A 26,269-nucleotide genomic window follows, 5' to 3' on the forward strand; every position below is an offset into this window, starting at 1 on the left:
TCTTCCCACTGGCTCCCCAAAACCCTTTTGCAGATGGAGTGCTTCAGTTCCCAGAACCAGTCTGGAGCAACGATTAAAAGACCAACATTCCAAGAACCTGTTTTTTCCTTCTTTGCACTTTGGCAAACACAGGACAGTGAAACCCAGTTAATCATTTAAGAGCAGCAGTCACGATGCCAGAGAAGAAGGAAGGGTTCTGCCGGGAAGGAGGCCAGTCCTCAGAAATGTGGTGGTTAGAGGGAGAAAGTCGGGATTCTGGAGCATTCTCTTTGGGGATCTTTTATTCTTATAGGTGCTCAGGCCTCCCTCCTGCCTTACTATTTATTCTCTCTTGTGTTCTTCATTTCTGTACACAGGAACCAGTTCCCATTTCCCACATAGCACAGAGATACAATGCTGTACAGGAAAAAAAGAAAGGAAGCTTCAGAACCCTCCAGAACTGGACGGCCCAATGAGTGAGTCTTCCCACAGCACACACTGTCCACCAGCAGAATGCTCTGGGCCTTTTGTCATTTCAGTTTTTATGCTTTCTAAAAAAATATTTTATTTTTTTATGTGTATGTGGTACACATATTACATGTGTGTACCACATACATGTAAGTACCCACGGGGGCCAGAAGAGGGTGTGGGGGTCTCCTGTAACTGAAGTTACAAACAGTCAGAGGACAAAGCCAGGCCCTCTGCAAGAACAGCCAGCACTCAACTGTTGAGCCATCTCGCCAGCCCTCGGTGTTCTGTTGTCTATCTGAGAATCTCTCTCAGAACTTTCAGAAGAAAAGGATGTACAATTAGAGAGGCTATAAATTCATGAAAAAAAAATAAGTCACTATGCCTATTTTGCTTTGTTTTTCGAGACAGGGTTTCTCTATGTAACTCCGACTGTCCCGGAACTCACTTTGCAGACCAGGCTTACCTTGAACTCACAGAGATCTGCCTGTCTCTGCTTCCCTATGCTGAGGTGAACGGCGTATGCCATCAGGGCCTGGCTGACATCATGCTTATTAATTGTGTGTGGTTTGAACAAGAACTTCAAACAACAGTCAAGGAGCTTAGATGGCGGTTAAGGATGAGCACTTCCACTCTTTCCTACCGACGCTGTGACAAAATGCCGTGTGCGAAAAAGGGAGCCGAGACCCACAGAAGTGTGTTCTCTCACAGTTGTTGAGTCCCGAGGAACGACGCCAACCACTCAGGCTGTGTTCCTGCACAGGCTCCGTGGAAGAAGGCGTCCTGGCCTTCTCTAGTGGTCCCAGCCCACGTCTTGAGCCAGGTGGCAGGACAACCCCACTCTGTCCTCACTCTGTCCCTAATGCCCCTGGCCTTCCCTGGGTGTGTCTCTTCTGCTCCTTCCTTTTTGCTTATGAGGACTCCAGCCATTGGATTTCAAGCTCTCCCTAAGCAACTGTGATTTCAACTCAAGATCTCTTAGTCACTGGCAGCTTCAAACAACTTATTTCTAAATAAGGTTGTATCTCAAAGTGGCAAGTGACCATAAATTTGGAATAGGCGACCTTTAGAGAAATGGAAACGGGACACAAAGGATAGAATGAAAAGCAGGCAAAGAACTGGTGAGGTAGAGGGAGGTCTGAGGGAAAAGGTCTCCAAAGAGGGTGTCCCCAGACTCCTGCCCTCCCCCAACACAGCACTTTTTTGAGGACTGGTCCCATGCCTAGTGAAATTCTTAAGCCTCAGTACCTCACCATCCACCAGGGGTAGGACTCAGACACAAGAGTGTCTCTGCAATGTGTGCTGATGTGCACAGAAACATAACTCAGGGGTGAGAGCCCTTCCTGCTCTTGCAGACGACCTGACTTCAGATCCCAGAATCCAGGTCAGATGGCTCACAACTGCCTACAACCCCAACTCCAGAGACTTTGGTGCCCCTTTCAGTTTTCCATAGATCTCTCTCTCTCTCTCTCTCTTTCTCTCTCTCTCTCTCTCTCTCACACACACACACACACACACACACACACACACACACTTGCTATGTGCTTACATGGGCACATACATGTCAATAAAAATAAAAATAAGTAAATATTTTTGTTTAGAGTCTGATGTTTTCTGATGGAAAGTTGCTCTGATTTTGGTCATCAACCTTAACAGTGGGTTTTGAATTGACTTGGATAAAAGGGAAGCAAAATTTCCAAACAAAATGAACTTAATTTATAACTCCAATAATGTGTGTTCAAGTACATACATACATATACACACACATACACACACCACAGAGAAACACATATACAGAAACATGTAAGTATACATAGAGATATACATACACACATACACACACACACCACAGAGAAACACATATACAGAAACATGTAAGTACACATAGAGATATACATACACACATACACACAAACACACACACAAACAACACAGAGTAACACATATACAGAAACACGTAAGTACACAGAAAGACATGCATACAGACACACACACACACACACATACACTTTAGTTAAAATAATTCTGGAGCCAGTAAGACAACTCATGAGTTAAAGGCACTGCCACCAAGCCTGGCTGGGGTTGCCCCCAGGATCCGGGAGTAGAACCAGGCCCTGTAAGGTTCCTCCGCCTCCACACACATCATGCTACATAGACACACAAGATAGGCAAACAAATGAGAAAAATGTTTTTAAAAATCTTTGTATTTGTAAGGTACGTTAGCAATATTTTTATTATTTTAACCTTTTCAGGGCACATTAGGTAAAATAATGTACTTCTATGTGAGAATAAAATGACAAGACATAATTAAGTTTCAGGCAAGTCTCTTTCTTGGAACTTTGTGTGCAAAGACTACAAATAATTTTTCTTAGTCATCCGGCCAATTTCGCATCCAACAAATTGATCAGTTGAATCGCTGCTAGGTCATTAGCAATGATGTTTGAAGTGAGTTGCTGTTAAATCACTTCATAGCTGGGAAAGGTTGAGGCAGAAGGACATGAAGAAGGGGGAACTGAGGGTCACTGCTACTCTTCCTTTATGCCTTCCTTGTGTCTCGTGAACACACTTTCTCCGTCTGTATCTTACACTTGGGAGACAGGAGAATGGAGGCATGGCATTGTCTCAGGCTGACTACTGGAATGTAGTTACGTTGGCAAACTGGCAAAAGAAAGCCCTTCTGTGTAAAGGTGAGTATATCTCTGGTGCCATTATATCGTCATTATTTATTTAAATTTCTATTATATTTATAGAATTTTGACCAGTCACAAAAAATTGTCTTATTTGATATTTGATAAAACATTTAACACAGAGACCTTTGGATCACAATGTATTTGTCAGGTTACTTTCACTAAGTACACTTGTTTTTATTACAAAGACTATAAAAATCACAAATATGTTGCAATGAAATCCTGTGTGGGAGTGGCTATGCAGATTAGGGAGGATAGGAGTGGCTATGCAGATTAGGGAGGATAGGAGTGGCTATGCAGATTAGGGAGAAGGGGAAATACTGTGAGCTGAAGATGAAAGGACTTGGCTCTGTGTTTAAAGAGGTCATAGTGGATTAATACTCAGTCACTGTGCTGCCCATAGCCCGTTGGCCACATTCAAGAAGAAATACTACAGTTTCATTTCATAACTGAATTTTCAATAAATCAGAAATTCCACTGCTTGCAATTACTATTTACGTTGGTGATAAACAAACAAACAAATAAAAATCCCCAAACCCAAAACCACACAGCAGTCAGTGTATCTGTGGTGAGCTTAGCTTAGCCCTTCCTTTTATCTACAGTACCGTACACTGAGGCCCAGGGGCCCAACACTGAGGTGACCCAGAGAGGTGACCCAGCAGAAACAGGATGACTGAGCAATGCCAGAGACTGAGAGACACAGTATCCCAGTGCTGACAGTACAGCTCTCATCCTGGTGTCGGCCAAGAGCCAACTAGACCAAGGACCCACATCTTCCCTCCATATAGCAACAGGCAGTGTCCAAACACATGAAAGCTCCCCCTGTCTTTCAGTCCCCGGGCCCCTCTGGTGGCCTCTGTCTTCATCAGCCATGCTGGGATCCCTTAGAGAAGTGGGCTGAACAGGGCTGGGCTAGACACACCCAACATCTACCCTTCCACCCATCCGTGTCCGTCCATCTACTCCCTACAGGGCTCACCTGTTCCCTCAGTGAGCACTGGATATCTATTCTGAAAAGAGGCAAGACTGAAGTTCTCATGCTGCTAGAGGAGACTGTCCCCACCCAGAGTCTAGGAGTGGATGCTAGAATCTACTGCCATCCCTGTGCAAACAAACAGTAGAACTGACACTTGGAAGAGCCCGGCTTCAGAGCTCTTCCTAATGTTCTGCAGGGTCGGCTACAACAGAAGGAGCTACCCACATAAGCTGCAAGTCCCCGTTAAAGTAAGCAGCATATCAGGGAAAAGCAACCCTGGAAGGCGGCCTGAAAGAGTGAGATTCAACCTAGTTTTAAAAGATGATCTGAGTCTCACAAGGTGCTACTCAGTAATACTTTCAACATTTATTGTCTCTGTGGTAAGGACTTGGAACCTTGACATGTCAAAGGTCAGCAGGAAACAGAAGCTGAAGTTTGGGGAGAGGTGGTGGGAGGCAGGGGTTGGGGGGGCAGTCAGAGAAGAGTACAGGTCCTATCTCAAACGCAGCCACACTGCCCTGCTTCATTTCATTACCGAGAACAGGGCTTATGAATGACGACACTCTAAGCTGAAAGGTGATCCCCTGGGAACAGCATATCAGCTGCCTCCGTAATTACAGACCTGCTTCCTGCCTGCCTTCAATGCCCATCTTTGTCAGTTCTGCGACCAGGCAACACCTTCCAGAGACTGATGGCATCTGGCTGTGAAGGGTGTCGGGCTGCACAGCGCTGGCCTCAGTCCTGGTTCCACCAGAGCTCAGTGGCAGGGCAGAGGGAGATGGAAAGGCCTCCAGCTCACGCTCCCCTCTTGGGAGAGCTGTTAGCACCCACCAACTCTCCCACGTAATCTGGCCTCTTCCTTCCAGGTCCTGACTCGGCTGCTTGCGCTATTCCTGTAGCCCCCCCACTCTGTGCTCTGCCTGGGCTGATCCAGATGCTAACATAGCTTTAGCAGAATCCAGGCCAGAAGTGAGTGACCATGTGGCCCAGGAAAAGGCATTCAGCATTCAGTCCCTGAACACAGGGAAAGGTGAGCACACCCTGTATTTTATCTATCTCGAGCCCTGGGAGGTCCTCTGGAAGCCAAGATTCTTGGTGACCCCAGGCGAGTACACAAAGAACATTCTATTCACAAGCAGTAGGTGGTTCAGAACTTTCTGAGAAGCCAATGAAAGTTCTAGATGCTCTCTGTAGAAGGGCACATAGACACATGCAATAGAGTCCAGTTTGGGGAGGCCCTGTGGTCTCAGAAGCCCATCATGAGACCTGGACAGCAGCTTTATCTAAACAAAGGACCTTCTGGGAGGCTGCTGCGGAAGAGTCTAGAAAAGTGGTTCACTGTGCGTAAAATGAATGGTGGTCTTGAGTCTGGGCCATGGTCCTGCTGATGCTTACTGACAGCTGCTTCTTCTACTCTCTGATAGAGTCAGAAGGGGCCAGAGCCTACCCAGTGTTCGTTACTCATGCATAGAGGCCCCCTTTGGTTTCACTATGACTGAAACTCTAGAATGAACACAATCATCTCCAAAACACTCCCTAGGGGTTAAGGACAAGCATGGAGGGAGGGGACAAGGAATGAAGGCACCGAGAGAATGGCAGAGACTTCCCCACTAGGCCTTGCCTCCCCAGAAGAGATATTCACACTGTGAAGCCATGCTGGGTCCTCAGGAATGATGTCTGTTGAGTCAGATGCAGCCCCAGAGCCACAGAGACACATAAATATTCTCTGGAAAATCTTTGGAGATGTAACGAGAACTGGCAACATCTTGATTTATCCAAACAGAAAAGGGCTTCCCAAAAGAATGCACAGGGACAAGGAGGGACGTTTGCTGTGTCTACCTGTGTACAGACAGTCCTCTCGAGGCCCAGAAGAGGAAGCACCACTTTCCTCACTGGCGAGTGAAGAAACTTGAGGCAGCTATGCTCAGATTACAGTCAGCCAGGGTTCTGTTTCCAGACTGTGAGGTCCTGAGCCCGTGAGCATTCCCGCCATCCAGTGCGTGAAGGGTGTTCAGCTCTGCCTTATTCCAGGGCAGGACACACATCAGGCCCCGGTGGCTTCTGCTGGGTCCAAACTGTTCAGAATCCCAGAAGATGCAGAACAGACACCTGTAGGAATGCTTCATCTGGGATGCCAAGAAATCCAACTGCTGAGACTTCCAGGTGAATGTGACCAAGAACTATAAACTTATTGTTAAAAAAACCCCGCAGTCTTGGGAAAGTACCTTGTCTCCAGCACATGCATCATCTCAGTAATTTATTTTTTTATTTTACGAAGTATCAATCTCTAGTTTTCACAAAACAGGGGTGCTCCCATAAACATGAAAATTGTCACTGGAGCCAGCGCTGCTCAGGCCTTCTGTAACCTAAAAATGGGCCACCATTACAGACTGCAAGGCAGCCGATGCAGAGGAACACATCATTGTTTCTTAATAATAAACAATTTTACTATGTTTATTATGCCTCATTCTTGGTTCCTAGCCATCCCATCACATAAATAAATGTATGTTTAACTAGATGTTTCTGAACAAATTATTCTTCTATTGACCCAATTAGACAAGGAAATATGAACCAACCAGGGTATTTAATACAGATAAATATTTTTGCGCACCAAGATGATAAATTTGAGGTCTACTTGGAAAGATTTCCCAGATAAAAGTCATTTGGATGAACTTAAAAGAAACACCTCTTTTCTCACTTAGTAGAAGGTTTTGCAGAAAACATTTTTGGCACCTTTAAGTTGTCTTGTTGCTAATCAGCTATTATTATAGGGGTTTGCACCAGTCTGTGTGCCAGAAGTTCTTTGTCTCAGTTACATAAGCAGAATGGTATTTCAAAACCTCATTTTTAAAAGGCATTAGTCACCACTATAACAAAACACATGTTCTGGATCTATAAAATTCAATGTCAAATAAAAATGCTTGTTTACATGCATTTTATTTGCCTCTCTATAAAAGAAACCGTGCTCTCCTAAGATGTTCTCCTAGATCATTGGGAGGTGTCTCCCATTTCTCCGTTGAATGTGAAACCCACCCATGCCCTTGCCCCTGGAGAGAAGGCTGGCTTCCTGGGGGCAACGCAAACTCAGGACTGAAAGCATCACGATCTGAAGCCTAGTGCTTAACTCTGATGAAGTCAGTGGAAGAAATAGTCTACACATAGGCTGCCCAGATGCCGTTTCTCACAGCTCTACCCACAGATCTGCCCACTTGTGGATTCTGGGAGACTACTGTGCAAGAGTGTCCATCCCTCTGCAGCAGCTGTGAGACAAATACACAAGAACAGTAACGGGGGCTTAAGGCCCCCCACCTCACCCCCTCCACCATCTCACCCCACCTGCACCCATCCTCACCCCCCCACACTCCCCCCACACCCCCACCTCACCTATTGTGGTGGTTTGAATATGTTTGGCCCATAGAAATGGCACTGATAGGAGTTGCAGCCTTGTTGCAGGAAGTTGTTGCCTTATTAGAGGAAGTGTGTCACTGTGGGGTAGCCGTTGAGTCTCCTTTGCGCAGGATCTACCCAGTGTGGAAAAGATGCCTTCAGATCAAGATGGAGGGGTCTCAGCTCCTCCAGCACCATATCTGCCTGCATGCTGCCTTGTTTCCCGCCATGATGATCATGAACTGAACCTCTGAAACTGTAAGCCAGCTCCAGTTTAATGCTATCTTGTATGGAGAGTTGCCTTGGCCATGGTGTCTCTTCACAGCACTAAAACCTGGGTGTGTGCCTTCTGTTGTTTGGTTTTGTTCTGTGATTGTTTGCTTGTTTGTGTGTGTGTGTGTGTGTGTGTGTGTGTGTGAGAGAGAGAGAGAGAGAGAGAGAGAGAGAGAGAGAATGGTGTTGGAGAGTTGGAGATCTGGGGTGGGAACTATAATCAGAATATACTGTAAGAATTTTCAATAAAAAGATACATTATATATGAATGGAATTTTCAAAGAGTAAGTAAAACTTCACAAGAAAAAAAGAAAACATTGCTCCTTAAATTTAACTTTTTACTTCATCCCAAGAATAAAGAAATGCTCAGGGTAGAGCTGGTTCCCTTTAAGACACAGTAGCTCCATCTATTTAGCGTCTTCAGAGTGAAACCCCTCCCCTTGCATCTAATTTAGCCTTCCTGCTGAGAGTCACCACCACTGGCTTGCATTCTCAGATTCTTGTCTGATACTTTTTGCCTTGTTGTGAGCAAGCTCACAACATAACACGATAAACAAAAAACCGGGTCTCTCATAGATCAATGTGTTCAACACCAGTTTCTTGTGGGTAGCGCTTTTCTTCTGGGCACTGTAAAAAATGATTAGGAACTTAACATTTGATAGCAGTTTAAATAATTCATTAGGCTTATTAACTAGACACCAAAACCTTAAAAAGTAAAATGAATTAAGCTTCACAGTATAAGAGAAGGGCTCCAATGGGAGAGAGAGAGAGAGAGAGAGAGAGAGAGAGAGAGAGAGAGAGAGAGAGAGAGAGAGGCCCTGGAAACTCTCTTTGTGGGCACAAACAAGTGTAGCTGCCACTAATTCTTCTTTTCCTTGCCTGGAAGCCTTGCACGTTCTAGACAACCACTGACTTCTCTGTCAGGGTTCAAAAAGTGAATGAAAAAATAAAACTAACCTGACACCATTTTTTGCCCATGATGTCATTTTCTGTCTCCCAAAGCCCGTGGGACTGATTTTGATGTCAGGGTGCGTAACTCCGCAGTGACAGCCCCAAACGTATTTGAAGAGGAAAATAACCTTTCAGCTCCACCGCGCCCGTTTTCCCTCCGTGAAGACAAATATAGCTTGGGCTGAAATCACTTAGTGTCAATCAAGGTAACCAGATCAGCTCAGCGTTAATAATGAATTTGATCACGTGCCCCCGCGGAACGCAACGCGTGAGCTAGCCGAGCACTGCTTCTATGTGACACCCATGATTCTTCCAGCCCAGCTGGGAAGCAACAGGGTAATTTAATCTGCCACCCACTCTAATTGCTAAACTGAGAGAATTTTCAGGGTTGCCAGAAAAGGGCCTTCAGAGCACAGGGTCCAGGCTTGGTAGCTAGCCCGCAAACTGGGTCATTGTAAGGGGTACACTCGGGATTTTTAGGGTCTAAAGCTTGCACAAATTGAAATTTCTCTTTAAGGTTAAAGCAAAACAAAACCAGAACATGAGAAGCAGGGCCTTGAAGTGGCTCCACGCAAGGAGACACCTGCAAGCTCAGACTCCTGGGCGGCAGGGGAAGCCACCTCTGGTTGCCATGGAAACCAGGAGATTATTAGTCTCCTGCCTGTGTCCTGGATTCTGAATTGTGTGATTCCATGGCAGTATATGCTTTCTGTTCTTGTGGAAGTGCTTGACTTTTTTTTTTTATTACAATTTTTCAGGTCAGGATGAATTATTATAATATATTAATTTATTATATTATATCATATCATAAGGCAAGCTACTGCCAAATGATCCACCCATCCGATTTCAGACTGGCACCAATCTCCAGTTAGTATGCTTCTGTTAGCACTCTAGAATACCAACTTTTAAAAGTTAAGGGTACATTCCAAATACATGTATATATATATATATATCCTCCTATAACCTTCAGCAAACCTCTGGAGAGATGACCGTGGACCCTATCACCAAAGCCAAGTGAGCAGAACAACAGAGTTAGTGGAGGCCAGCAAAGCACTTAGCTTTTAGGCAACTCAAATACTGCCTGTCTGATGTGGGATTTATAAAAGCAAACTAAAATCACCCTCAACACAAATGAGAAAAATCAAACACAGTATATTTCCTGGGGTGTCATATTGGTTCAACATTTCAAAAGAGGGTTCAATTAACAAACCAAAATGAGAGAAAAAAATCTATGATCATCTCAACAGAAGCAGGAAAACAATCTCATGAAACGTAGCACACAGCGAACCAACTCCTACCAGCTGGGGAGACTTCCCCTCGAGACAGAACGTCAGCTAGAAGCCTGAACAAATGTCACACTCAAAGATGAAATACTGTAATTACTGCTCTGGCATCTACAATAAGAAAGAACACCCATTACGATGAGGTCACTCTGACCTGGATAGAAGTCCTAGACAAGTCAAGGAGGAGAAAAAGAAGTAAAATATAAAGATGTGAATCTAGACTGCTAGTGTTGGCATACAACAAAATGATGTTCCTAGAAAGCTTGGGAGACGCATCTGGAGTGAAGCACGGGAGAAGAGTGGATTCAGTCAGACAGGCAGATGCAGTATTCCCATCTCAACATTCCAGCTCGCTTCTCTTCCACGATGACTGGCGGAAAAACATCACGAACGAGGCCTACTGTGAAAAGGCCACAGCTGCAAAACACTTCAAGATGCTCGGAGTCCAACTGAAGAGAAATGATAAAAAGTTTTGTAAAAGATATTCAGGAAAACCCAAATGGTGAACGGACGCGTTGGTGTGCCTGCTCTAAGGGTGCTCACTGTCCTCAGTCACCCTGTAAAGTGAAGATCAAGGTCAGCTCACAGCAGGACTTCTCCAAGGACATATAACAGGGTCTGACGTTCCTCTAGACAGGCAAGGGCAGACTGTATAAGTATGTTTGGGAGGAACTCTAACAGAGAACAAACTGTTCCCAATTTCTGAAACAGCCCTGGAGAAGCTGGCTCAAGGCTGTGTGAGAAGGACACGCAGAACACTCACTGTATGACCTTAAATGACACGACACGGGGTGCCACGAGGCGTGGAAGCATAGCTCTTTGGTTTTCCCTACCTTCTCCATGAGAACTGAGCTTCAGTGCTAGCCACGGTGAGCGGTCAGGGAAGCCCCTAGGAGATAGAAAGTCCTCAACAGTGTATTCCAGCATCGACGTCCCCAGGCGCAGCACTGCCAAATTCCCGGACGGCTTTACAAGCCACATTACCCAGACCACTATCAAGTTCAATTTCTGCTTTGTTGCTATCATGCCCAATGCTGCACTAAACACAAAGAAAATGACGATGAGCAGACACAACATGCCTGGCACTAAATCCACACAAACAGGCCATGCGGGATGCCTGGCTATCGTCACCGATCATCCTCACGCCCGTCTCGTGCTTGAGAAAAGCAAGAGAGTATGCGCTCTCTCCTTTTGAGTCCGTTTTTCAAAATGTCAGACTAACACTTATATTCAACCACTCAGAGGAGCAGAGCAGGACAAACCTGGCCATTGTCTGCCACCCTATCAAACCAAGAACACAACATGGAACCAGACATGGCTGCCAAGGAGGTTACCCTCGTGATGCCCAGCGTGGGTGAGTAATTGGGACCGGTACCTGAGCACCAGCAAACCTCTGCAGTCTCAGCCTGGGACTGTGATGTGTACAGTATATTACAAAACAACAACAACAACAACAACCAAACCAAACCCAAAACCAAATCAAACCATCCTATCTCAACCTTACAGACGGGAGTCTCAGAAACGAAAGGGAGGAGGAGGGAAAAGGCCTTTAGAGAATTCTTTTTCTGATCAACTAGGACCATCCCTGCTGCGGAAGCTGCAGAGAAAAACTGTTTTTTGCAAGGCCAGTGCCATCCACGGCCTGCAGTGGGCCTGTAAGGAGATTTTCTTGTTAAAACTTTTCTTTCTAACTACAAGGTCAAAACTACAGCAAAGTTGGGTGAGTGAGGTTTTCAACAAAAGTGTCTTTTAAACAGAGGCAGGTGGGGGAGATCTGCAGGCGGGACTTCCCCCCACCCCCACCCCTCTGCACTCCACAGTACTTTAATTATGGTAACAGTGTGACAATCTGCAACACCTTTCATGTGAAGTGATCAAAAGCCATTTTGCCACACTCTCGCTTTTATTTATATGAAGAAAATCTCTTCAGATTTCAGTGAAGAGGTGAGATTTATTACATATTTGCATCAAAGCTACCAACTCATATACCTGACAGCAAGTCATATTTTACCAAAAATGAAGCCTTAAAATTTTACTGTCATAGGCTCCCCATTCCCGGCTGTATTTTAACATTCCTGCCGAGTTTGCCAAGAGGGACGGCGCCTTGAACTTTCCTGACCCAATTGTGTCAAACGCATCTTCCACGTGCTTCGTTCTTTGCCTTGGTTCTTTTTGACAGTCATTTCTGAAGTTTAAGAAATTCTCCACAGGAAAAAAAAACCCTCCCAATTCTGCACATGCCCTTCCACTCACATCTGGAGCCAGACACAGAGGCTGACCTCCCAGCTTGGCCGCCTCTCCCTGACACTCTGTCAGGGAGTGCCCATCTCCCGACCTAGGATTGCGCTCTCCTGGGTCCTAACCTTTCCTTCCTTCTTACTCTAAACCTTGTCTGCCATTTAGAGGTCTCTTATCCCTTTTGAGGCTCAGAGTCCTTGAATACATTAGAGACCCCAGATATAGCAAGAACCCCACAAACATTTTATCAGCCAAACTAGTTTCCCAGCAGGGTTCAGGGCGCAGTGACCCACACCTTCAGTCCGCTCCTTAGTGAAGTCAGATCTCACCATTGAGAAAGAACAGGAATATGCTAAATGCTGGGGCCCCCTATCCATGCAATTCTCAAAGCACCCCAAGTGTCTTAGAATTTCTATTGCTATGAAGAGAGACTGTGACCATGGCAACTCTTATAAAGGAAAACATTTAATTGAGGCTGGCTTACAGTTTCATAGGTTCAGTCAATTATCATCACGGTGGGAGACATGGCAGTGTGACGTCCACATGGTGCTGAAGGAGCTGAGAGCTCTGCATCTTGACCCACAGGCAGCAGAAGTGAACTGACTTGAGCTTCTGAGATTTCAAAGCTCAGCCCCCATAGTGACAAACTTCCTCCAGCAAGGTCGTAGCTACCCCAACAAGGTCACATCTCCTAATGATGCCGCTCCTTACAGGTATGGGAGCCATTTTTATTCAAGCCACCAGATCTGCAGCCAGACTTCTGAGTCACTGGTTGCATGGTCTCTGGACAGTCCACAGCTGCAGAGACTGATGGGCTACAGGAATAAATACTTTTCCTTCTTACAGATGACAGCACGAAGCATGATTGCTAGTTCAGGAATGGCAAAGCTGCGACTGGTGTTCAGAGCTCTGGACAGCATGGGAAAGAGCTGTGGTCAAGCAGCATTGTCCTCCGTGAGCAACCAGGAGAAAGGCACTGGGGCCTCCCATCAATCTTTTCTCAGACCAGAAGGAGACCCCACAGGGAGAGACTGATACAGAGCAGTCCTACTGGTCAAGCTGACAGAATTGTTCAAAAGACATCTAGCTCTTCTCTTTTTCAAGTGTGGCTAGCTCTAGAGGTTCCAAGATTTTTTCCCCTTCTCATGTCTGGCACCAGAGTTAAGAGTGTTGGAAGGGTGGAGCTGGGATCCGTTGGCTGGTTTGTCCCTTCAGCAAGTCAGCTGGGATTCATCAGTTGATAGTTGAGTTGCTTAGAACAGAAAAGCAGAAGCTTCAGCTCTTGCTAGGGTCTCTTAAAAGAGACTTCTCTAAGCTGGAGCAAGCAGCAATGGCCGTCAGGTTCAATGGGAGAAGTAGACTCTACTTCTTAAAGTGTGTGTGTGTGTGTGTGTGTGTGTGTGTGTGTGTGTGTGTGAGAGTGTGTGTGTATGGGGGTGTGTGTGAGTGTGTGGGTGTCTCATGCACACGTGTACACACATTTATATGTATGTAGGCTGTATTTAAATTAGCATTTGTTTATTTCTTCTGTGTGTATGCTTCTGTGTGGAAGAGCATGCTCATATGCTAATCCTGGCAGCATGAATGTGGAGGTAATGTGAGGTTGTTTCTTTCCTTTCACAGAGGGAGCCCCAGAGACCGGACTCAGTAGGCCAGGCTTGTGCAGCAATCACCCTTACCTGCTGAGCCAGCTTGCTCTTCTAGATGGAAGGCCTGATCTGCATATTGAGGAGCACAAGGAATGGTTGACCACCGTGTTGTAGAGAAGAATTTACTCCACTTTTTATTCAGCCTATCAGATGATCTGAAAAATCGTTCTGAAAAAAAAATCATATTATGAACTAGGTGAAGGGATTATATTGATATCCCTGACAACTCATTGTAATTTAAATTGCCTATGTACTAATATAACTGCACACACACATGCTCATTGTGCTTATAAACACATATATATAGTACCACTGTAGCTAAGTTCTAAATGTTGAGTGTGCTCATTTGTTAGATTACTATCTATACTTGTGACTACCAATAAATGGCAGTATTAAGGGGTTTTCATTGGCATGATTATTGAGAATGCAACCGGAAGTAGATTACAAATACAATGAAAAATGTCAGTTTCTGACCGCAGCTCCCTCCCCTTAAACCAACACTGGCAGATAGATGTACTCTGTGATATCACTTCCAAGATGTGCTGCAGAGTCATCGGTGCTGAGAATGAAAATGGCCTCCTGGGTGCTGCAAACTGTGGGTCGGGACCCCTCCGGGGGACAAAGACCCTTTCCCAGGGGTTGCATATTAAATATCCTGCATGCCAGATATTTACATTTTGGTTCATATTACAGTTACAAAATAACTCGATGTTTGGGGAGTCACCACAGCATGAGCTGTATTAAAGGGCCACAGCGTTAGAAAGCATGAGAATCTCCGCTTTAGGGGTTTACTCACGTGTCCAAATCTTTTGTTCACAGGACACCATTTGGTTCCCATGACTTGGTTGGTGAGGAAGCTTTTTTCCCCTTTTCTTTTAAAATGCATTTTTCAAAGAGAAGCCAGCCTAACCCCTCCCTGTTCCTGAACAACAGCGGCCGGCCTGAGCCCTCAGCTCAGTGGAGACGTGCACTGCCAGTCGAGCTCACGGGTCGAGCCCTGCCGTGTCCACAGCACACTGTTTGCCCCAGTCCTCTCTGCCCACAGGCCCTGACACTCTTCCCACTCCTTCTCCCTCTATGGCCCTGAGTCGTGTGTGTGTGTGTGTGTGTGTGTGTGTGTGTGTGTGTGTGTGTGTGACACAGATGTCGCTCGTCTGTGACTGAGCATCCCTCTGACACTCAGCTCCTTCATTGGCCCTCCTCGGAGAGATTTCTGTGTACGGTGGATTGTGGTTAGTGAACAAGCACCTCTTTATTTTTAAAACCACAATACCATTCATGGGATGGCCACCAAGCAACACTTAGCAGATTGTTTGTCATGAGAAGCTTACTGAGGGGGGGCAATATGAATGAAGTCACAGTTACCACATCACAGACTTGATTCTCTGCATGACACCAGTCCTTATTCCAGCACGTGTGTACTAAGAACATACTATGTCCCTGACATGGTGTCAATCACTAAGAAAAGGACACAATAGGATACGTCTCTGTCTCTGTAAATCCAGGTAGGGAAGGCAGGTATATAATCTACTATATCATACTATATCCTTCCCTGCAAGTTCTAACACATGGAAATAATATTCATGTCACACTTACAAATAAGACATTGTCCCAAAGCTTCATATGATACTAACTGCTCAGAATAATTGCACGACATATTCTTTTGTTGTTTCTGCTTTGTCAGTGAGGAAACTGAGGTACAGAGAAGCCAGATGACCAATGTCTGCAGGTGGGGATTACCACTCTGCAGGTCTGGCTATAGACGTCCTTTTAATAATGATATGGCACAGAGATCAATTTATCAGCGTGGGGAGCTGAGGACATAGGGACCGGTCAGCAATGTTGCCGTTTGCAACGACCGGGGGCAGGGCACCAAATGGTGAACCTGAGGTCAGGTCAGCTGGGCTGTGATAGGACTCCAGGGTGTGAGGGTACTGAGGGTCAAAAGCCTGTGTCTTTTGACAACATCCGTTAGGGACGGCCAGCTTCCTCTATTCAGAAACCTCCCACCTAATTCAGATCACGACCCCAGAGGTGACACAAGCGGAATCTGGAAAAGTGGGATAGGAAATCACGGTCATAAAATGTTGTCACCTCCGGCACCTGCACCCCAGTGTTTTACAATAAGGAGGACAGAGGGTCACTGGACTGGAGAGATGGCTCACTCAAAGGAAAAATAAAAATGCTTACTGACGAGGCAGAAGAACCTGAGTTCCGGAGCTCAGTGAGCAGTCTTGCGTAATCGGTGAGATTTAGGTTCAGTGAGAAACCCTGTCTCAAAAACTACAGTGAAGAGCAACAGAGAAAGACAGCCGACGTGATCACTGGCCTCCGAGCTCCTGGGCACACACCTGTCTGCGCATGTGCATGAATGAAAATGCACATACCATACAGAGAGGGGGAGAGGGAGGGATAAAGAGAGGGAGGGAGGGTATGAGAGAGAGACAGAGACAGAGAAAGAGAGAGACAGAGACAGAGAAAGACAGACAGACAGAGAGAGAGAGAGAGAGAGAGAGAGAGCCCAGTAAGTAAGCCTGAGGCCCAGACCCAATATCTGAAAGAACAGGACAGCACATCTAGAACCCTGGGCTCTAGAACCTTGTACTCTGGAAATGGCAAACATGCATTCATTAGTCAAATGCTACTGGAGCGAAAGCCCCTGAACTTGAAGCTAAATCTCCTGTCGACTCAAGTCACTAGTGGGCGTTGGTACCATCACCTATGAAATAGTCAAGATGAGCTCCAGATGGCCCCTTCCAGCTGGGACCTCCCGCCACCAAGAGCATACACAGCGGGCTTGTTTTATTCAAAACGGGGCTGAGCTGCCGGCCCTTCCATCAGAGCTGGAAGCTGGGAATTTGGTACCCAGCTCAGACACGCCTGCTTGGAGCTCCTCTTTTCTGTTTAAACAATTCCACACCTCGCTGTAAGATCTGCTTTGTAGCCTGAAATAAGATACCTGTGTCCCTATTAATATCCTCACACCATCTTAATGCATTTTCAAAGTGTACAGAGCTTGGCAACCTGTGGGTCTGGTTTTGTTATTGTTGGTTAGAGCCTTGCATAGTTGACTTAAAAATTAGCACTGAATGTAGACTTATCTGATCAGGAAAGCATGTAATAGAAGGAATGGGTAAATTTCCTTTGCAAAACAGACAACCTTGAATGTGTTTTTCAGCCTGGAGATTTGCATCAACTTGAATGAACAGCACCATAGTTCTCAGCAGGCAAAGTGAGTGGTGATGAGGTCACAGGGAGGGCAGCATAGGAAAGGAGCATGGTGTGATGGCCACATCGCATGGGTCCCCTGATCGCCTCTCACCTCTGCATGACTCTTCAGTGTTTAGCTCCCCTCATTATCTATTTCAGTCTAAGCACCACAGTGCTGGGTAGATGAATAGAGTGTAGACAATTTGGTATTATGACAGGGAGTGGAAGATTTAGGAGGACAGGGCTCTCCTACATCCTACATCTCCCTGCTGCTGGAGCCCCTCCCTGCCTGCTGAAGCCCCTCCCTCCTATGGGAGTCCCCCCACTTGCTGAAGCCCCTCCCTCCGACGGGAGTCCCTCCCCCTTGCTGAAGCCCCTCCCTCCTATGGGAGTCCCTCTCCTTGCTAAAGCCCCTCCCTCCAACAGGAGTCCCTCCCCTTTGCTGAAGCCCCTCCCTCCGACGGGAGTACCTCTGTGGAAAGCTGTGATAGTATTCGCCATTACAAGATGGAGCTGGCTTCCGTTGTGCCAGCTCAGCATTCTTGGTAAACAAGTTAGGTACGCATGTGCAAGAGTATAAATCACGCCTAGTCTCTGCCCATCCCGTGACATAGATATGGGGTGATGAGTGAACAGCCAATTAAGTATGTACACGCCACACCAAGGGGTATATAACGACGTCCATTTTGGGCTCAGGGTCTTCCTCCACGAAAAGCTTCAATAAAAGCTTGGCTGCAGAAGGATCCTACTGTCCTGTGTGTGTTCTTGCTGGCGAGACGAAAGCGCGGGACATCTGGTGCCCAAAACCCGGGATACGCCTTATCATCGCCGGCACCGAGGAGACCCCCCGGTTAAGGTCATGGGGTGGATTCAGAACTGCAGTGATATGGTAAGGCTCTAAGAGGCATGTCTGTCTTTGGCCTTGATCTCTCCCACCTCTCTCCTCAATTAGCGGGGGCGATTGAAGCCTTCCCAGTTGTTTTCGTGGCACTCATCCTTTTTCTTTTGGTTTCATACTGCTTCCATCGGCAGTGGTGTTAAATCATCATCATTAGGCACAGTTAGACGGGTGTAGATAAGCCGCAGTGACTCCCCAATACATAAGCTTCTCCTGTAGATAAAGGAGCAGTATGGGGGCTTCACATTCGGTGGTCACAGCGTTGCAGTCCCTTCTGAGACAGCGCAATCTGAAGGTCTCAACAAGAACTCTAAATTGTTTTGTCAGAGAGGTGGATCGCGTGGCTCCCTGGTATGCATGTTCTGGATCACTAACGCTTGCTTCATGGGAGAAACTGGAGAGGGACCTAATTAGAGAACAACAGGTTGGGAAACTAAAAGCAGGGACGATGCCACTGTGGAAACTTGTGAAATCATGTCTTGAGGATGAAAAATGCCGTTTGTCCATAAAAGCAGGGCAGGAGGTTTTGGAAGAGATTCAGGACAGTCTGTCAGAAATAGAGCGGTGTAAAATGACCGGTGTGGTCAGAAAAAAAAGAGGTGCACCTAAGAAAAAAGGCCCTTCCAAGGACTCTGGATCTGAGGAAGTGATAGAGCGGGGAAAGGACGCCCCGGGGGAGAGAAGTGAAGGAGGAAAAAAGAAAAGCAGGCGAGAAAGCCTGTATCCGTTTAAAGAGCTGGAGGCTCTAAATCTAGGTAACTCAGGCTTAGATGATCCTGACACGGATGAACTAAGTCCCTCCGAAGAGGAGGAATTGGAGGATGAGGCAGCTCAGTATGAGAAAGAGAGATACCATCCAGATAACACATGGTATATTAAGGCAGAAAAGGGCAAGAATAGAGGCCCCGTTGCACCTCCGCCCTATGTGGAGACGCTTGGGTCAGATTCATTCCTCTCCCAGAAGGAGCGGAGAAAGCTGCAACAAGCATTTCCGGTCTTTGAGGGGGAGGCAGGAGCCCGAGTTTTTGCTCCAGTAGTGTTTCGTGAGATCAAAGAGCTTGCAGAGTCAGTCCGTAATTATGGAGTTACTGCCAATTTTACTATCTCATTGGTGGAGCGGCTGGCTGACCAAGCCATGACTCCCGGAGACTGGCAGACTGTGGCCAAGGCTGCTTTGCCTAATATAGGTCTATATATGGAATGGAAAGCCCTTTGGTATGATCTTTTGCAGACTCAAGCTAAGGTTAACTCTGCTGCTGGAGGGGATCAGAGGCAGTGGACCTTTGAGCTCCTAACAGGACAAGGACCCTTTGCTAATAACCAGACTAATTTTGCCTGGGGTGCTTATGGCCAGATATCTACTGCCGCCATTAGGGCATGGAAAAGCCTCTCGAGGAGAGGAGACTCAGGAGGACATTTAACAAAAATTGTTCAAGGCCCGCAGGAGCCGTTTTCAGATTTTGTGGCTAGAATGACAGAGGCTGCAGGGAGAATTTTTGGGGATCCTGAGCAAGCCATGCCCCTGATAGAGCAGCTGATTTATGAACAGGCCACTCAAGAATGTAAAGCAGCCATAACTCCTAGAAAGAGTAAGGGTCTTCAGGACTGGGTGAAGGTTTGTAGAGAAATTGGAGGTCCTCTTACTAATGCTGGCCTTGCTGCCGCTATCCTTCAGAGCCAAAAGGGATCAAGGACAGGAGGGCAGAAGACATGCTTTAACTGTGGCAGAACTGGGCATTTTAAAAAGGACTGCCGGGCCCCTGGTAAGAAGAGGGTGCCTGGGATTTGCACTAAGTGTGGAAAAGGCTATCACTGGGCCAATGAGTGTCACTCAGTGAGAGACATCAGAGGCCGGTCCTTGCAGCCTGCTCCTGCCTTTGCTGGAAAGGAAGGCAATGGTCCAAAAAAACGGGTATCAGGGCCCCAAGTCTCAGGGCCCCAAAACATATGGGACTGCAACAAACCGGTGGGGAATACGTTACCCCGCAGAGCAACCCAGGGGTCCGCCGGACTGGACCTCCGTTCCACCACCCGATTTATGCTGATGCCCCAGATGGGGATTCAGCCCATACCTACGGATTTTAGAGGGCCTTTGCCAAAAGGAACCGTAGGATTGATCCTGGATCGCTCTTCTCTCACTATGAAAGGACTTGTTGTTCACCCTGGAGTTGTGGATCAGGATTATGAAGGGGAACTTCAAGTTCTCTGCTCCAGCCCACGAGGTGTTTTCTCTATCTCATCAGGTGACAGAATTGCCCAGCTAGTGGTTTTACCTAGTCTGCATGACCAGTACCCCTCCTCTGACTCCCCTCGAGGGACCAGGAGGTTTGGCTCCTCTGGCAATGATTCAGCCTACTTGGTAGTCAACCTCGACACTCGGCCTGTATTGGAGCTTCAGATAGAAGGGAAGCCCTTTAAGGGCATTCTAGATACCGGAGCAGACAAGAGTATTATCTCTTCCCATTGGTGGCCCAAGTCCTGGCCACTGACAGAATCGTCCCACCCCCTCCGGGGGTTGGGCTATGAGGCGAGCCCTACCATTAGCTCACGCCTCTTAAGGTAGCACTCCCTAGAGGGGCAGTCGGGAGAATTCATCCCTTTTGTTCTCCCTCTTCCTGTTAATTTATGGGGGAGGGATGTGTTGCTAGGTCTGGGACTAACCTTGACAAATGAATACTCACAACAAGCTGTGGCTATCATGAGAGGGATGGGTTATAGAGAAGGGAGAGGATTAGGAAAAAAAGAACAGGGTAGACTAGACCCACTTCCACAAGAAGGAAACGTTGGAAGACAGGGTTTGGGTTTTGCCTAGGGGCCATTGAGGGTGCTATGCCCATACCCTGGCTCACAGAGGAAGCTGTATGGGTTCCTCAATGGCCTCTATCCTCTGAAAAATTGGAAGCTGCCATTAAGTTGGTTAATGAACAACTGCAGCTTGGTCATCTAGAACCCTCTACTTCACCATGGAACACTCCTATTTTTGTAATCAAGAAAAAATCAGGAAAGTGGAGACTTCTCCATGATCTGAGAGCCATCAATGCACAAATGCGCATATTTGGCTCAATCCAGCGAGGCCTACCCTTGCTTTCTGCCTTGCCTAAGCAATGGAAGATAATAATCATAGATATTAAAGACTGTTTCTTTTCCATTCCCTTGTGCGCACAGGATAGACAAAGGTTTGCATTTACTATACCAGCTATTAATCATTTTGAACCAGATAAGAGATTCCAATGGAAAGTCCTACCTCAGGGCATGGCCAACAGCCCCACTATGTGCCAGCTATATGTACAATTAGCCCTTGAGCCCATAAGGAAATGCTTTCCATCTCTACTTCTGGTTCATTATATGGATGATATATTGATGTGTAATAAAGATTTGGATGTTTTACAGGAAGCGTTTCCCATTTTAGTGAAAACTTTAGAGCAATGGGGATTGCATATAGCCACAGAAAAGGTGCAGATTGCAAAAATGGGATCCTTTTTGGGGTCTGTAATTTATCCGGACAAAATAGGTCCTCAGAAATTGGAGATTCGCAGAGATGATCTGCATACTTTAAATGATTTTCAAAAGTTACTGGGAGACATAAATTGGCTGAGGCCATTTTTAAAAATTTCTTCTGCTGAGTTGAAACCTTTATTTGATATTCTGGAAGGGGATTCTCATATCTCCTCTCCAAGAGCATTGACACCAGCTGCAAGCCAAGCTTTGCAAGTTGTAGAAAATGCCTTACGAGATGCCCAATTGCAGCGCATTAATGAGGCTAAGTCTTTCGATTTATGTGTCTTCAAAACTATGCAACTACCAACAGCTGTCTTGTGGCAAGATGGGCCATTATTGTGGATTCACCCCAATGCTTCTCCTGCTAAAATAATAGATTGGTACCCTGATGCAATTGCACAACTTGCGCTTCGTGGGATAAAAGCAGCAGTTACTCATTTTGGACAAGATCCTAATTCTTTGATTGTGCCGTATACTGCAGCACAAGTTCAAATTTTGGCAGCTACATCCAATGATTGGGCGATTTTAGTTACCTCCTTTGCAGGACAGATTGACAGTCACTATCCAAAGCATCCAATTTTGCAATTTGCCCTGAGTCAGGCTGTAGTATTTCCACGAATGACAGCCAGAAATTCACTCCCAGATGGAATCGTGGTATATACTGATGGATCAAAAACTGGTATAGGTGCTTATGTAGTTAATGGTGAGGTAGTATCTAAACAATATAATGAGACCTCACCTCAAATTGTGGAATGTTTAGTAGTACTAGAGGTTCTTAAGACCTTCCCAGGACCGCTTAATATTGTGTCTGACTCTTCTTATGTAGTTAATGCAGTTAACCTTCTTGAGACAGCTGGGGTAATAAAGTCCTCCAGCAAAGTTGCTAATATTTTTCAACAAATACAATTTGTATTAGTGAATAGAAGATTCCCTGTTTATATTACTCATGTCAGAGCACACTCAGGCCTCCCTGGTCCTATGTCGCTAGGAAATGAATTGGCGGATAAAGCCACCAAGATCATGGCTGTTGCACTGTTTTCCCAGACAGAAGCTGCAAAAGAATTTCATAAGCGCTTTCATGTGACGGCTGAAACCTTACGTCGCCGTTTTTCATTGCTTAGAAAAGAAGCTAGAGAAATAGTTACCCAATGTCAAAATTGTTGTCAATTTTTGCCTGTGCCTCACATGGGAATTAACCCACGGGGAATTCGACCACTACAAGTATGGCAGATGGATGTCACTCACATCCCTTCCTTTAGAAGACTTCAATATTTGCATGTTTCTATTGATACATACTCTGGCATTATGTATGCTATACCTCTAACAGGAGAAAAGGCCTCACATGTAATTCAACATTGCCTCAAGGCATGGAGTGCTTGGGGCAAACCCAGACTCCTCAAGACAGACAATGGACCAGCATATACTTCTCAAAAATTTCGACAGTTTTGCAGTCAAATGGATGTGACTCATTTAACTGGCCTCCCATATAATCCCCAAGGGCAAGGTATTGTGGAACGCGCCCACCGCACTCTTAAATCTTACATAATTAAACAAAAAGGGGGAATCGAGGAGGCTCTACCCCTGGTACCAAGAGTACCTGTTTCCATGGCACTCTTTACTCTTAATTTTCTAAATCTTGATGACCAAGGCCATACTGCGGCTGATCGACTGTTCAGAACCTGACAGGCCAAAAGAAATGATCAAATGGAAAGATGTGTTGTCTGGTCAATGGAAAGGCCCGGATCCTATTTTAATAAGATCCAGGGGAGCTGTTTGTGTTTTCCCACAGGGGGAAGATAACCCATTCTGGCTGCCGGAGCGACTGACGCAGAGAATTCTGACACCTGAAGATGACACCTGGATGGATCCCACAGAAACTACTCCTGGCCCTCGTGCTGCCTCTTTGGATTTGGGTTCCTAGTATATTGGGAGAATACAGATGGGCTATCTTGTCGGCCTTCCCAAAGCCAGTGCCTGTCCGTCATGATGCAGTTGTTTAGGAGAATGCATTAAGCTTACAGGCCGAGCTTTGGGAATGTTTGACAAGCAGAGAGGAGGCTGGCTGAATCGGGCCCAGGATACCTCTGACCCAGATAAAACAGTTACAAAACGGGCCTTCTGGCAAGAGGCAATTTGGATCAATGGCACATTTCTATCACCCAATTTTCTAAACAAGGAGCGTCCTCGTCAATCCAGGATAGCTCCCCATTGTAGTTGGGAGGATGAAGGATTAATCCCTCCCTGGTCTGATTGTCAGTCCTCTATTACTCATTGGGCAGACCAAGCTAGAACCTTTTCCTTTTCCCCCAATATGATGGTAGACCAAGAAGAGGAATTTGCTATGAAACAGGGACTCTTTATACAGGATTTTAGAATGCACCCTTTCCATAAGTGGGTACTTTGTGGAGTTAATGGCAGTTGTTCAGATCTTAATTCCTTGGCTTTTATCCGAGGAGGAGCTGCTGGAAAAGCCTCCTTTAGGTGCTTCAAAATTTTTTCAGTTCTGGGGATTGAATGCTGCTATCCCGGAAAAGAGTGGAACTGTACGAATGTATACTAATTCTACCATAGAGATCACTGGATTCAATAAAACCCTAGTGAATCAAACTGACTACCCACCTATCCCGGTATGCGTTTATCCCCCTTTTTTGTTTATTCTCTCAAATGATTCGTTTGAAAAGTGTTCCAATGATTCTTGTTGGATGTCACAGTGTTGGGATTCAGAGTGGGCTACCCGTGCCATGGTAGCCAGGGTCCCGCGGTGGATCCCTGTCCCCGTGGAAGTCCCTTCCACCCTATCCCTGTTCAGACAGAAAAGAGACTTCGGTGTCACCGCAGCCATTGTTGTGGCCATCTCCGTTAGTGCAGTTGCTGCTACAGCTGCTGGGATTGCCATGGTAACCAAAGTTCAAACAGACAAGGCCCTGAACCAACTGTCGATCAAAGTGGCAGATGCTGTCAACGTTCATACTTCTGCTAGTGCTCAACTAAAGGGCGGATAATGATTGTTAACCAACGCCTCGATCTGGTAGAAGAAAGATTAGATATTCTTTTTCAACTTGCTCAATTGGGATGTGAAAGAAAACTGGGTGCGCTTTGCATTACCAGTGTGCAGTATGAAAACTTTAACCACGCGGCAAACTTGTCTAGGCAATTGTCATTATATCTTGCAGGAAACTGGTCTGAAGGCTTCGATGAAATTCTCGAATCCTTGCGGGCAGCAGTGTTGGCTATCAATTCGACTCGAGTGGACTTGTCGCTGACAAAAGGACTCTCTTCCTGGATCACTTCAGCCTTTTCTTACTTTAAGGAGTGGGTGGGTGTGAGTCTATTTGGTGCAGCCTTATGCTGTGGATGCGTGTTCATGCTTTGGTTGGTCTGCAAACTCAGATCACAGCAAAAATGTGACAAGGTTGTGATTGCTCAAGCACTTGCAGCTATTGAACAAGGCGCCTCCCCAGAGATCTGGTTATCCATGTTAAAATAGTTTTGCAAGTATTTGGACTGCTCAGCTCTTGCACCCCTAGAGGTTAGACTCATTGCACAGGGATGAGTGAGCAAGTCTTTCACTCTGATGGATTGTCGGGCTAAACACCGCATAAGGGTAGTTCAGAGTTTTGGACACTCTTAGAAGACAAGTCGGATTGCATGAGGGTTGCGTGTCCCAGTGTCCCTCCCCTAGGAAAAACGGCACGAGTGCGGGTCAGGACGATCCTGGGAAAGGGAACCTAAGGATCTTGTTCTGTACATGGCGCTCTTACTTATCCTACTAGGGATTCGACCTCTATCTTCATCCATTACAGAGTGGCTTGCATTTTTATTATAACAATAAGGGAGAGATGTGGAAAGCCATGATAGTATTCGCCATTACAAGATGGCGCTGGCTTCCGTTGTGCCAGCTCAGCATTCTTGGTAAACAAGTTAGGTACGCATGTGCAAGAGTATAAATCACGCCTAGTCTCTGCCCATCACATGACATAGATATGGGGTGATGAGTGAACAGCCAATTAAGTATGTACACGCCACACCAAGGGGTATATAACGACGTCCATTTTGGGCTCAGGGTCTTCCTCCACGAAAAGCTTCAATAAAAGCTTGGCTGCAGAAGGATCCTACTGTCCTGTGTGTGTTCTTGCTGGCGAGACGAAAGCGCAGGACATCCCTCCCCCTTGCTGAAGCCCCTCCCTCCGACGGGAGTCCCTCCCCTTTGCTGAAGCCCCTCCCTCTGACAGGAGTCCCACCCCCTTGCTGAAGCCCCTCCCTCTTGCTGATGCCCATGCCAGTATTTAAACCTGAACTTACTAGGACAGGCTGCTTTACTCATTCATGTGGCCTTGAAGCTTGGCATACAGATTAAAAAATATGTGTTGGATTTCTTAAATTCTAGCTTGATTTATGAAAGACACTAACCTTTATCAATGTACTCAAGTAGAAGCAGAAAAACAAAGTCCGAGTCCCCCAGCACCCAAGGGTCCCATGTCGTTTGTCTCCCGCTAGGTTTCAACTGCTCCCTTCACTCTGGGCCCTCCGGCCTCCCTCTATTCCTTGCTGCTACACACACTCCTACCTCAGGACCTTTGCTCTGGCTACTTTTTCTCCCTAAGACTTTCTTCCCTCAAGCACTCTGGGCTTTCTCCTTGCCCTTGTAAGCAGCTATTGCCTTCTGCCCGAGGCTCGCCTCCACATTGTGTGTATGTGAGCATGGCAGCCCCTCTCTGTGCCAACATTTACAGCTCTTGCCTTCTCTGCTCTACACGGTGACCTTTTGACCT

At 46.3% G+C, this 26,269-nt stretch overlaps 2 pseudogenes; both read left to right on the forward strand.

The window, feature by feature from the left end:
- Positions 1 to 18,447: 18,447 nt before the first annotated feature.
- Positions 18,448 to 20,044, forward strand: LOC127688012 (igE-binding protein-like; annotated as a pseudogene).
- LOC127686764 (endogenous retrovirus group K member 7 Pro protein-like) lies at positions 20,044 to 20,818 on the forward strand (annotated as a pseudogene).
- Positions 20,819 to 26,269: the final 5,451 nt, after the last annotated feature.

Source organism: Apodemus sylvaticus, chromosome 6 (genome assembly GCF_947179515.1).
Source record: "Apodemus sylvaticus chromosome 6, mApoSyl1.1, whole genome shotgun sequence".
NCBI lineage: Eukaryota > Metazoa > Chordata > Mammalia > Rodentia > Muridae > Apodemus > Apodemus sylvaticus.